Source organism: Alligator mississippiensis, chromosome 6 (assembly GCF_030867095.1).
Source record: "Alligator mississippiensis isolate rAllMis1 chromosome 6, rAllMis1, whole genome shotgun sequence".
Lineage (NCBI taxonomy): Eukaryota > Metazoa > Chordata > Crocodylia > Alligatoridae > Alligator > Alligator mississippiensis.
This window is the reverse complement of record NC_081829.1, coordinates 14,532,370-14,546,947: the sequence shown is the minus strand read 5'-3', so window position 1 is coordinate 14,546,947 and position 14,578 is coordinate 14,532,370. Positions and strand designations below refer to the sequence as shown.

Genomic DNA, 14,578 nt, shown 5'->3' with positions numbered 1-14,578 from the left:
ACTGCACAGAAGCCAAAAAATAGTGTGCAGTAGCATGACACAGCACAGACGGTGCTAATACGCTACTGCAAAGTATTATTAGGCTACTGCACAGTAGCATCACCTAAAAGACATTCGCCAGTGCTAGTGCACAGTATCTCCAGTTACTGCACATTTATTTAGTACTTGCAAATACACCAGCACTAAATAAATGCGCAGTAATGACTGCGCAGTAGTGTCTCATGTAGATGTGCCCTGAGAAGCAGAACACTAGCAATACAACTTCAGCAGACCTTTAAGAAACCTTGATGGTTTTAAGACAACTGTGTCCCAGCAGCAACATAGCTAATGTTGCGTTTTTGTGGGCAAATCTGAAATACAGCTATATTATTTTGTTTAGTTTCGAAGCCTTATTGGCTATATGGGTGTTTTGTAACTTTCTCAAAAAGCAACTTCTGGGAAGTTCATTTGAAGCAGGATAGAGTACATCTGAACAGAACCAAACTTTTCCATTAACAATCACAAATATAAAGGATGACATTCTGGTCCCAGTGAAATCCACGGCAAAATTTCCATTGATTTCAACAGGATCAGATGTTTGCTCAAAAGTTTAAAAAAATACTTTGAAATGATCTTCTAAATAGCTTTGTGCACAGTTTGTATTCAAAACTCCCTCACAATGACTCAAATTCATCCCTTTGTTGGGGATAGGAGTCCTTTAGCTGTCTTCAAACTTGCCTAGGCCCTGAAAAACAGGGTCTAGGAAGGATTCATATAACGCTATGCCTCATGCTTACTCCTCCAAAGGGAAGAACGTTACTGTAACCACACATGCAAACAAGCTGCTGGCCACATTGCTTTGGGGCTGAAACCCATGGTGAGCATGACAAGAAGTGCTAGAGGCTGCAAGTCCCGGCTGTCAGCTTGATCATCAGGATGGGAATTCCATTGAAAATACACTTAAAGGCACCAGGGCTTTTTCCGTTTCCTTTTTTGCCTCCAGAATTTATTTCTTAAAAGGGGTTCCTGAAAACCTGTGACCGCTGACATTTTGTCCGTTGTTTTCAGTTCAGATTGAAAACACAGACACCTAATTAAACTCTTTCTTCAAAACACTGGAGATGGCAAAACTCCGGTTGCAGGAATGCACAGAGGGGAGGAATATTTTTTTCATATATTAGGTCCTGTTTCAATTACACCAAGACCCATCCTGATTAGTAGGCGGTTCTCCCAGTGGAAACAGGGCCTCTGCTATATGTATTCCAGTGGAGCATTCATAATAAGCAAGCATTGCTTCTGAATAAAGTTCACAGGTCAAGGAGAGAATTTTATTCTCCCCTCCCAATATAATAAAGTAAATTGAAAGCACACACTTTCTCATTTTTATGACACCTTAGATGATATTTTCATACAAACATGATATAGAAGCTATGAATAAAGGATATGGAAATGCAATTGCAGGATCTGTCATTACTTTCATTGCATATCCCTTGTAATTGTTGCCTGCTTGTACTTTGGCTGATGGGAAATGTGCTACCTTAGACTTTCAAAATAAAGTGTGTGTGACAGAGAGAGATTTAAAATCTACACAGTGATCAGTGTCTCATAGTGCAACTCCTATCTTTACTTTCTGTACCAGGACTCAATAGTTTGAGTTAAACAAACCTGCATAGTGTTAAATTAGTTACAACATTGATAGTACTTATCAGGTAAATGTTTCCCAAATATCAGTTTGAAATCTCGGACAAAAAAAAAAAAGTTCCCCACCAAAGAGAAGTCCTATTGTCAGCTCATGGTATCTTGTGCAGGGTGGAAAATACATCCAATATAAATCATGAAGGGAAAACAAGGATTACTTACAGTGGGTTTAATCTTCTGTAATGTTGACGGTATGTCTCCTTTATTTGTCCAGGATTTAATTCAGTCTGCAAAAAGAACACCACACTGTAACCTTTAAACAAATATATTAAAATGCCATCTCAGCAGTGTTAGCATAGGACTTACATCAGGTGTCCTGATGCAACGGATTGCCTGGTAACAGAAACAGTACACAAACCCAGTCCCAACAGCTGGAGAAGTCCTTAGTGACTTAGTTAACCTCACTCAGCAAGTTCATTATGATGGTGACGGGCATGTTCATTGTAAAGTGCATCACTATGGATTATTTCTTCTGCCTGTGTGAGGGGAAGCAGTATAGTTGGCATCAGCCATAGGCATGAGGCAGATCACAGCTCCAGGCAGATGCAGCAGAGATGAGCTGGAAGCCTGCGACATTCCAATGTGGATTTGCATTCTGTTCAGATCACGGTTATTCAGTTCCTGGATTCGGGTTCCACAGCTATCCCCTAAGGCTAAGGATGTCTAGGTCTGGGGTTTTGTTTCGAGGTCACTTCTAACTCTGAGTAAACTGAGTCAATCTCCATCTGATTCATTCTTGAGTACTCATACTACTCCCAGAATGAATGTACTGATTTATACCACTTATTTTCAAGGATCATACTTAGACAAAGGAAAGAAAGGCTTAAAATGCACTCCCCTTCAGAAAACTGGATGCAAAAATGGCATAAGGAGGCTCTAAATAGGTTCTGCATGTTGATAAAAAAAAAAAAAAATCTTCGCAAAAACTAGCACTGCAATTTCCCCCTGGGGTTGAGGTTCTTAGTCCATACATCACTACTGAGATCACATGCCAACTTCTCCCTCAGTGACTTCTAAATACCCCCATCACCCTCAAATTCTTGCCTCAGCTTTACCTGTGCAAGAGGATGGAAATTTTGGAGCTGAGTTTGCAGAATTATAAACTACATGCAAGTCAAAATGATATATAGATCCCTCTCCCATAAGTTCTGCATAACTAAAAGAAGAAAATAATAATGCTTTTGTTTAGTAAGCCAATATACCATATATAACTAATTACATGTAGATATTGGCCATGTCTACATGAGACACTGACTGCACAGTAGCCTGAGCCTACTGAATAAAAGTGTCACATGGCAGCAACCATGATCCAACGCTACTGTGCAGTATCTCAGGCTACTGCACAGTCAGTGTCACAAAAAAGCTGTTCATTGATGCTACTGTGCAGTAACTCAGATTACTGCACAATCATTTAATACTTGTTTATACAACTACTAAATGACTGTGCACTAATGACTATGCAATCAGTGTCTCCTGTAGACACGACCTCTGACCAAGATTTTGGTCCCCCTAATTTTCATGCATCCAATTTAAGAAATTGCAAAAGCTTAGCATTTGAATAGCTTATCCCTAGTTTAGCACTCAAATGTTGAAGCCAACACTTGAAAGTCTTGGTTGGAGAGAATAATCCTACATACAGGTACACAAGTGATACAACCACTAAAGGCAAAGGGTAGCTGGGGGGGCAGCAGAACAACAAGCAAGTTTAACAAACAGCTCAACAGCTCAACAAGCAAGTTTAACAAACGAGGACTTATTTGGCTAAGGAGGGTTGTTTTTTTTATAGTCACTTTTCAAAGAACCATAGATTAAAGATAAAGATTTTCCCTTAACTGCTTTGGCTATTCCTACAATAAATTTTCCTATTTCCTACTATCATCCCACTCAGAAATCCCAAACGACATAAGAGGAAATTAAACAGAACCACCTCAAAAGTCATTATAAAAAAAATAAAATAAAGCAGTTGTCTGACGTGTTCCCATCTGACAACTCAGAACCATGCCCCAGAGACTTTTTCTAAGGCATCTTCTTGTATTTAAACTTCTCAGCCAGTTAGCAAAAGGAGCTATCAGTATGTTGTCAGTAAAGGAGTTGTCATTCTTTTATGAATGGAAATAACCAAAACTGAGACTAGGCAATAAACTACACTCAGCACTGAAGAAATAAATTACCTTGAATATTGAATTAATTTGCTAATTACATTTACAAATATTTTCTTGAATTGTTATTCATGCTGGTTAAAAGGTTTGAAATGTTTATTTCCTTTCTCAAAGTCAAACTGCAGACATCATTGTCTGCTACAAGCATAGCTTCAAGGAATTCCCACATCTCTATAACAACAGAATAATAAACTGTTATATCACATTTTACTTCTTAAAAACTGGACAATAAATAATGGTATATGGATAATATGATCTGCATTTGTGTACCATATATTGGCAGATCAAAGATATAAAAATCCTTGATACAGTCTAATCACATACCGCATCTTGGGCATATCTACATGTGGTTACTGCACATTTATTTAGTACTTGTATAATCAAGTACTAAATAAATGTGCAGTAACTGGAGTTGCTGCACAACAGTGCTGGCAAATGCCTTTAGGCTACTTCAGGTAGCCTAATAATATTACACAGTAACGTATTAGTACTGTTGGAGCTGTGACGCACTACTGTTCAGTCAGCATCTCATATAGATGCGCCCCCTGAGGACTAAACACTGCTTTCTAACTTATGTAGTGGCTTTGACTTAAGATCTCAAAGTATCTGATACATAGCAATAAAACTTCAAAGCAACTTTCCTAGTCTAGCTAACCCTTACTGTCTCTGTCTCTGCTTGACAGATGATGGAACTGAGACATGGAAATACCAAATGATCTGGCTCAGTGTTGCACAGTGCGTTAACAGGAGAATCAAGAACAGAGCTTAAAACTCATGACTCCTTGTGCTGTGCTTCAACTTGAGACTCTGGTGCCTCCATGCTTGCCCACTGAAAGACTGCAGCTAGCACAAATCACTGTCTTTCTCTGGGCTACAAAAATCCCAAGGCACTTAATCCCTTGCATCCCTAAAGGGACAGTACATATTCATACACAACTAGCAATACCCACATTGTTGGCCTTCACTTAATGGTGCACAAATGACTTCTTTTTTAAATGAATAGCAAAATCAATACTGGCCTACTAGGGAGTATTTATGTGGTGCAGAAAAGTGCCATGCTCATACCTTGCGCTTTTACGGTATTACATGTAAACCAATAGGATCTCCTCTGTCCAGATGCAAACCACACTTTCTGGTTGAGTGTCCCAGCACAGTGCTGCCTTATGCCATATAAATTGACCCTTTGATACCTCTAACTCAGGTTTTGATAAGCCTAACAATTAGGCCCCAGACCCCAGAAAGATGATTCAAAGAAACAGAGTTAGGTTCCCAGGCTGCCCAAACAGTCAGGTAACTGCCTCCAAAGTGTGATTCAGAGAGTTCACACAATTCAGAGAGCCATGGGAGAAGCCCCCATGGATGCCCTGCCCAGTCTCATCCCCCACTCAGCCCCAGCCTAGTATCAGCACTGTTAAAAAAAGAAAAAGCCCCACACTCAGCGGCAGTGGCAGTGGCGGTGGCGGCTCTGGGGTCACGTGGCACAGCCCCCCAGCACAGGCCCCACTCCCTGCTCCCCCCCACCATGGCTGCCCCTCCCAGCCCCAGCATCCTGGCAATTAAAAAAAACCAAACCCAGCTCCACACTCACCAGCAGCAGGATTAGTGATTGGGGCCTCTGGGTGCTCGTGGCAGAGCCTCCTGTGCAGCGCGGATTGGCAGGGATTGCCCCCGCCGCCTGGCACCCGCGCAGCAACTGCCCCATGGTGCAGGTGCAGCATGGCTCCGCAGGGTGCACTGCCTGGGAGCTGGGGCCACTGGGGCTGAGCGCTGCCGGGCTCCAGCTGATATGTGCAGCCACCCCAGCTCTCAGACAGCATGCGGCGCTCTGCTGAGCAGCACTGCACACGCGTCATTCGGCAGCTGCCACGTGGGTGCCAAGTGGAGGTTGGGGAGATCCCCACTGCCCCACACTATTGGGGGGGGGGGGGGGGGCTCTGCCACAAGTGCCCAGTGGTCCCAATTGCTACTCTGCCAGACCTGGGGAGTGCAGGGCTTTATTTTTTTTTTTTTTTTTTTTTTTTAAATGCCAAGAGGCTGGGCCAGGCAGGGGATGGGGCTGGGCAGGGCAGCCATGGGGGCTTCTCCCATGGATCCTCCAGCTGTGCCTGTCTCTGCTCCAGAGGAGGGAGCCGCGGGGGCTCTGCCTTGCTGCTGCTTGCCCAGCTGAAGGTAGCTGTCAGCTGCCTGTTTAGTCTATGGCCGAATTGCCAGTTCAGCCAAAGCTTTTCCAAAGATTTTCCAAATTGATTCAGACGCTTCGAATCAATTCAGAGCTTTTACTTGGTCTCCCCATTCGATTCGGATTCAGAGATTCAGTCCCCAAATCGGGCCGAATCTCCTCCGAATCGAATCAGCTACTGAAGCGTCACATAGCCCTACTAGTCTGTTCTGGAGTTTATTAGTAGATAAGGGCACATGTGTGGACACTGAGATTTTTACTACAGAGCTAATTAGACAGCTCTGCAGTAAGCATCTCATGTAGATGCACCCACTAAGAACTTTTTTTTTTATCCATAAAGTGCCATATTTGTGTAGCACCTTGCCATAGATTGGTTTACAGGACTTGGTTGGGGGCCTGTATTTCTGGACTCTGTATTTAGTGACTGCAAAGTTATGAATAAGAGAAAAGATTAGATAAATATTATTTCTTGGTTCTACATAGGATTGCTGAGCTATGGCACCCTAAATAAAAGAGTAAGAAACAAGCAGAAGTAACTATGTCCTCTGTTGCCATAAATGGCAAAGGGAAAAATATAAGTGCAATAATCCACTGACCCATGCACAAATTGAGTGTATTGATTTGAAGGTTGAAGTAAAGCCAAAAAATGTTCCTTCCCCTCCCTCTAACCTCTTTTAAAAGTGTTACCAGTTGGTTCTAGGGCTTCCCATACGCTGCTTACCACAAACACATGTTTTCTGTTTCTCTTAGAAAGAAGCGGCACTGTGAGAAGACTGGAGGCAGGGAGGGGAATGGATCAGAGTTGTGTGGGAAAAGGCTCTGGACGTGAAAGAGCTCCATAATACTCTGTCAGACAGTCATGTGAAGATAGGGTGTAAAATTACAAATACAGGGATCTCTATCCCAGGCAAGCACCCACGACAATACATGCAGGCAGGAAGCTCAACACAGCAGGAAGCTTCTTGACATGCTACTCAGGGCCAGTCAACGTACTCTATACATCAGATCTTCACCGCCATGTGACCTGAGCTATGCATTCAGACTGCCGTCGTCCTCAAGTGTGGCTTTCAGATCTCACTTTTATCCAGAGAATCAGAGACCTGCATATTCGTTTAGGCTTTATCCTTTATTTTTGATGTTTGAATGTTAGAAAATAAAAATGGAAGTTTATGAACTGCTTTTCAATTTTTTTTTTTAACATGGCAAGTCGGTACATATGTTAAAACCACAAATTTAAGAATTCAAAGCACTTCAAATAAGGCTTGATTCTTCTCTCTACCAATTTCACATTAATGCAACTTCTATTGAGTTACAAAGTCTTTATAAAATTGAGGTAAAAAATAAGGAATTAAGCAATAGAGATTTGGGTTTAATCTCCCACTCAGCTACCAAGTTTCTAGCATAAACTGGGGCAAATCATTTAGGACCATAACCTATTTCACTTTTTAGGTATCTAGATGGACCTAGGTGACTAAGTGCAATTTTATTCCACCCTGTTTAAGTTTCTGAGAATCCATTAATGTATTATTTTTGTAACTCACCATCATCTGACCCTTCTTTCCCATGTCCTTGTTCTTGTGACAAGGCATTGAGCAGAATTTGCAGATTCACTGGAATCTGACATGGGTCACACTGTAAGCACTTAAGCTACGGCCTCAAACTTGCCACCTCTGGGCTGTCAACCATGCACCTTAGCACCCCGACAACCCCAGACCCCATCTGACACTTCAGACTGAATCAAAAAAGGTAGTGACAAAGAGGAGGAACCACCTACCTTTTGTATATACAGTTTTTCAGGAATTTGAGCTACCATAGACCACTTACGTACCCAATAGGTGGAACAAAACCTGACCCATAAACTGTTCACTGCTTCAGATCACCCTTTGTAATAAGAGGACAATACATCCCTATTTTACAGGTGTGTTTTGTGCATAAAAATACATTAATGAGCGAGATGTACTGCAGACACAACAGTGAAGGTGGCCATACGAACACAGATTTGGTGGACTAAATGCTTCCTAAAAGTCTCTTTTCTATGTAAGCAATTCTTGTAGTTGTCAAAATAGTGTGATGGGAGATGAAATGGTCTTTGTAATCATGAATGGAAGGAAAGAGGTCCAGGATGTAATGACAGAAATTGTAATTTGGAGACATTCCCTTACTTGGAAGACTACATAGGCTAGGACTTGGGAGATGGTTCCTTGGGGCAGAGATTGAAGGACTGCAGAAGCTTGCTACCTGCTCAACAAATAAAACTTGCTTTTTGGGCCTCATTCATGTTTACTGAACATGAATTTACTGTGTTTACTGAACCCAGTGATCAACATACAGGAGATACTCTATTCAAATACAGCTCCTCCCTGACTGTAATAAGATAAGTTTTTCCTGTTATTGAAAGCAAACTTTTCCTCATTTTTTACTCAGATTCAATGTGAGCTCTTTAACTTCCTTTCTCACCTCTCCACAAAATGAATGGTTTAGCAGTTTCCACTGCCACATGACCAGATAGAAGGAAAGCAAATTTGCATTTTGCCAGTATGACACATACAAATGGTTATCCTGCTTTCATAACTTAGAGCAACTTTTCCAAACACAGAAGCCTTTCGGTCCAAACAGACTAATTGTAGCAAAATATGCATTTTTCAAGTCAAAGATGCCAAGAAATATAACCAATTGAAATAGAAGAACAAAGAAACAAATTCATAGCAGCCACACAATTGTCACATCATGGTTGCACAAGCATAAAATACAAGCTGTCTCCCCAGTAAAACTCAGATATAGGAGTAGTGCTAGGAGATACCTTTTTTTAATATGTTCTTATCAGAACAACAGAGATGACTTGTCAGGTTAGATCCAGTCTTAATACCAGGCCACAGTTTTGGCTCATTCACCTCATTGTTAAAATGCAGTACTCGCGGGTCACAGCTACATAAAATGCTTTGCTGTTCATTAGACTAATCTAATGCACAGTAAAGTGTCACTGTCTACACATGCATGGGACTTACTGCACAGTAAATTAGGCTAGTGCACTATTTGCTAGTACCAACAAGTAAAGGTATTAGATTAACTGTTCATTAGCTACTATTCACTAGCACAAGCGTAGATGCTGATTGTAAGCAATTTGCTACCAGTCAGCCCAGGACATGAAGAATACATGCCCCCCGGTGGCTGGGGGGGTATGGCAGTGGTGGGAGCGTGGCAGCAGTGGCAGGAGCATGATGACAGTGGCAGGAGCTCCTGCAGATGCCACCAGCACTGTCAGCAGGGGTAGAGAGTGCCCACCAGCGGTGTTGGCGGGGCGGGGGGAGTGACGAGCAGCACCCTTTTTGTAGGGGGTGCACCACCACACTCGGGGTGCACATGCACCCGCATGCACCTCCTACGTGTCACCTGTGGCCCAGGCAGCAGGGGGCCCACTGCTGCCTGGCTAAGCTCCAATGCTGGAGGAGCTGTGCTGGCTGTAGGTACAGCTGTCTCCCTACCACATGGGGATCAGGACCCACCCCAATCCCCAAGTGGCCAGTAGAGCTGTCCTGGCAGCCAGGATTGCTGAGTCCCAGCCACATGGAGATTGGGTCAGAACCTGATCCCCTCGTGGCATGGACAGCCATTCTCACTCTGCGGGGATGCTGCTTGCCCGCCACATGGATCCCCATGTGACACTCCCTGTTCCCACATGACTGGCAGGTGGCATCCCCAACAAACAGGAATGGCTCACCCAGCCAGAACCAGCCCCTGTGCCCCCTGCCAGCTTCAGGGCTGGTACCTGGGGAACCTGGAGCTCCCCCTGGCTGCTGCAGGGGGGCAGAGCAGGGCAGAAGCAGCCCTGGACTGCCCCTACAGCAGTAAGGCGCAATTTGCTCTCAAGGAGATTGCATGTGTAGACATGTGCCTTGGAGCATCTTAATGAGCCTGAATTGTCTGTGAAGAAAATTCAGGTGTATTTTAATTGCACGTGTAGAGATGCCCACTCTGTGTTTCTGTCAGAGACACCTCAGTGTGCTATCAACACACCAGGAGCTCAGCGTACTTTAGCAGGACCCCCTCAAAACTGGCGCAGTTGTGTACATATACTCTCAGGGGAACAGAAGGCTCCCTTAATGTACTTTCCTCACTAGGATTTGAACTCCTGCTTCTGCAGAAGGGAAAAGAAATGCAGTGCACCAGTCATTTTATGCTCCAAGATGAATTCTTCTTAGGTATAATGAACCTAATTGTGGTTCTTTGCAAGCAACGCTAAAGAAAATCAAGTTCGCTAGTGTTTTATAAGATGACCCTCAAGAAGGCTTATGGCTGTGAAGCAGGATTATTTTGTGCGTCTCAGAGGCTCCTCCAGATTACTGTTAAAAATGTTGCCACTTTCACTTCCTATGCACAGACATGAGATTTCATTTACTCACTGGAGTGAAAAGTGATTAGCAAACTAATATTTTGGAAGTACTGCTGAGTAATGACACTTTCAGAATTCATCAGAATTAAAATCTCCAGCCCTGCCAAAGCCAACAGCCCTCACCAAAACTAGCTACTGGTGAGATGATGACTCTTTCTAAGCTAATGTGTCTTGCATACATCTAAAGCAATAATTGCCTTTCCCTGATAATAATATATTCTCCCCTGCTGAGACTTATGGTTATCCTCATGTATTGTGAAACCTTCCAAAATGTTTTCATATAGTTTCAAACCGCAGGAGTGAAAAAAGAACAGGACAACAACAGTTCAGATAGAGTTTAGGATTTCTGTTAGATCTCTTAATTGCAGGGTGAATCAGCAGGGAGTGAGGTTTTAGTCAATACTATGGTCCCTGTTTGTATGGATAGCAAGATTTGGAAAGATCAGCTAAAAATGGTTTTTCTTCACCCTTTCCTGACATATCAGTGAACCTACCCTCAAATATTATTTTTCCTTTCTTAGACAAAAATATATTTTATACAAAAATTCTTCTAGAGACCTTCCTTAGATCAAAGGTCCTTCAACACAGCTTTCTACCTTCTACTTTTCACACTGTATATACCAGTGTTATATCCCAGTTCACTGCTGACAAGTGAACTGGGATGTAACAAACATTTGTTTTTTGAATCAAAGCCCCAGACTGTACAAAATTATGAGATATAAAAGAGTCAGTGGCCAGTGGGCAGGTCAGTAGCAGCAAAAAGTAATAATAATTTCTCTGTTCTTTGCCAAATATTTTCCAGTAGTTTGCTCATGTCTATTTAATGGTCTCCAGTGATGAGCTGCCCATTCAAGCAGCATAAAACTTATAAAGATGATGCAGAGAAGGCTGAAGTATTTAATGACTTTCTTACTTCAGTCTTCACAAATAGGGGTAGTTACCAGATGATAAGTGCAGTTGGCAGCAAAGACAGTGAAGGAGTCAAAACACCTAGAGTAACAGCAAAACAGGCTATGGATTACTTAGAAAAACTAGATGCTTTCAAGTTGGTGGGGCTGGATGGGATGCATATTAGGGTACTGAAGGAATTGGCTGAGGTAATTTCAGAGACATTACCTTTCCCCTTGAGAACTTTTGGAGGACAGGTGAGGTCCCAGATGATTGGAAAAGGACAAATGTAGTACCTATCTTTAAAGATGGAAAGGAGGAGCTCGGGAATCTCAGACCAATCAATCTGACCTTGATACCTAGAAAGATCATGGAGCAGGTCCTCAAGGAATATATTGTGAAGCACCTTGAGGAGAAAAACGTGATTAGGAACAGCTAGCATGGATTCACCAAGAGCAAGTCATTCCTGAACAAACTGATTTCCTTCCATAAAAGGTGACAGGCTCCTAGATGGGGGAGAACAGTGGATGTGATGTACTGTGTCTCACAAAATTCTCATTAACAAGCTAAGGAAATACTGACTAGGTAAAGTACTGTAATGTGGATATGTAACTGGTTGGATCACTACTCAACAAGTAGTCCTCAATGTCTCAATGTCTAGTTAGGATGAGATATGAAGAGGTTTGTCCCGGGTCCAGTTGTGCTCAAGATCTTTATTAGTTATATGGATGATGGGAATGACTGCATGCTTAGCAAACCTGAGGATGAGACCAACTTGGGTGGAGTTGCAGATACTCTGGAGGGCAGGGCTAGGATCCAAAATTAATTGGCCATACTGGAAAAATGATCCACAATCAACCAAATAAAATTCAACGAGGACAAGTACAAAATCCTGCGCTTGGGATGGAATAACTGCAGGCATAAATACAGACTGGGGAATGACTGGCTAAGCTGTAGTCTGCAGACAAAGACCTGGAAGGTAACAGTTGACCATAAGATGAGTATAAGCCAACAGTTTGCTCTTGTTGCAAAAAAGACGAACAGTATACTGGGTTGTATTAACAGGAGTGTCACTTGGAAATAAAGGGAAGTGATTCTACTGCTCTATTCAGCAATGGTGAGACTTCACCTGGAACACTGTATCCACTTTTGGGCCCCACACTTCAAGAAGGATGTGGACAAACTGGAAAGAGTTCAATGGAAAAAAGCAAAAATTATCTGAGGCCTGGGCAGCACGATTTATGAGGAAAGGTTGAAAGAAGGAGTGTTATTTAGTCTAGAAAAGAGAAGACTGTGGGGGACATTTTATAACAGTGTTCAAGTACCTGAAGGGTAATTCCAAAAAGGATGGAGATATCTCTGTGGCCATAGGAGAAACAACTAATATCAAGAGCTTCAGCAGGGGAAATTTAGGTTGGAGATTAGGTGGAACTTTCTGACTTGATGGTCAAACACTGGAATATATTACCTGGTGAATCTATGGACTTTCCATCCCTGGAAATTTTCAAAAGCAGGTGGGACAGATACTTGCATGGAATGGTTTAGTCGGGGACAATACTGCTTTGAGCAGGGGGCTGGACAAGGTCGTATTGTGAGGTCCTTTCCAGCCCTACATTCCTATGATCCTAAGATAGTGAGAGGCAGGGATTTCTATGGGTGAATTCTTTTCTTGGACCAATTGCATGGTTGGGACAGACTTAGACAAGCTTATGAATGCAATGCAGATGGTCCAGTAAAACATATCACCCACAAAAATCCTTGCCTCACATATTTCCTGGACCTTCATGGCTACAACATCATTCAACACTACCATAAGGCCTCCAAGGTTTTCCTGCACATGGATATAGAGCAATCTCTGCAAGTAGATTTAAATTGGCTGTTTTCAAATTTTTTGATGGAACCAACTGGCTTAGCCTTCTCCAGTTCTGCACATCAGGGGCAGCACTGGACAGACGTCTACATGAACTAACTTCTTGCATGCCATTCATCAGCTGAGTTAGTATCTCTAATTTCCTTTTCATTTGATTTTGCATTCCATGGACTTCCTGGGAGCAGTGAGCAGTATTCTCTACAGGCTTTGTCAGTGCTTGTTAGCTGTATTGTTTTATTCAGCCTTTAATTTTCCTACACTCAGTTGCTGAAGTGGTTTAGGCAGATCAGTAAAATCAGTAGAGTCAGTAAAATGAGAAATCTTGGCACGCTTAATAAAAATGAAAAAACAAGTCTGCATGTAGCTGGTTCCAGTACTGATTTGAAATGTAAGCCAGGAGCATTCAAATAATGCGGTACTGGTTGACCAGATGATAATGCAGGCCAGGTGTCATTCTGTCCCTTAGCAGGGTTTGTCACTCTTCAGTCAAAGATATGACTCAGTTTACACCAATGATGAATTTTGGGACCTATTAGGGGGTCATTACTGTAGCCTCCAGGGCACAGCAAGTTGAGTGGACTGAACAAAAAGAAAGGGGTATTTGGAGACCATGAAAATGGTTTAAAAAAAAGTTTAAAATTCAAATTCCAACTCTGTTTCTTGATAATTTCGTTCTGCAAGCTATTATACAGACTGTTTTCTGTCTCATTAACAACAAAACATAAGCAATTAGGCAAAACGCAATAAAACTTAAGCAAAATAAAATTAAAACAGTCTCCAAGATTATTTTATAACCGCACTAAAATGACAAATTTCTCTCTCAAGCAGAAATCACAAAACACTGCAGGTTTCCTATGTATAGAGATATTACCATATTTACTCAAATATAAGACAGTCCAATTTATTAGATTCTATATATGGAAAATGCATACATTTGTTATAATTTTCCAGGTATAGAATCTACTTATTGGAGGCTTTCCTTGAATTTGTTCCCCTCCCACTGCTATAACATGGAATATAAATCTGGGGGGGGTCAGGTAGCTCTCCTGTCCTCTGCTTCCCCTCCCAACTTCTCTTTATTGTCAGACCATGTTCTCCCTGAGCACATGGAAGTGAAGGGCAAATTTGAAAACATTGACCTTGCCTACCTGAGGCTTCTCTGTGGCCTCCACCCAGACAGAGGTCATGGGGTGGCTGGAGTCCCCCTGCCCCCCGGCCTGCGGGGGATGCCCCACAGGGCCGGGGGGCAGGGATTGGGGGTCCCCATACCTGTCCTGAAGGCGCCCGTCTTAGGGCCCTGGAGGCGCAGGTGAGGGAGCTCCAGGAGGAGGTTAGCAGGCTGAGGGGAATCAGGGAGACGGAGGATGAAATTGATGGTTATTTCCTTTCCCTGCAGGGCCATGCACCCAAGGAAG

General features: G+C 42.6%; 1 protein-coding gene across 5 annotated transcripts in view; it reads right to left on the bottom strand.

Moving 5' to 3' along the window:
• Nucleotides 1-14,578, bottom strand: part of HIVEP3 (HIVEP zinc finger 3) — a 512,034-nt gene that overhangs the window by 120,303 nt on the left and 377,153 nt on the right. For all 5 annotated transcript variants that reach the window (XM_059729649.1, XM_059729648.1, XM_059729650.1 and 2 more), the window contains one exon: nt 1,840-1,904. The gene's annotated coding sequence lies outside the window, so the exon portion shown is untranslated. The remainder of the gene's footprint in view (nt 1-1,839; nt 1,905-14,578) is intronic.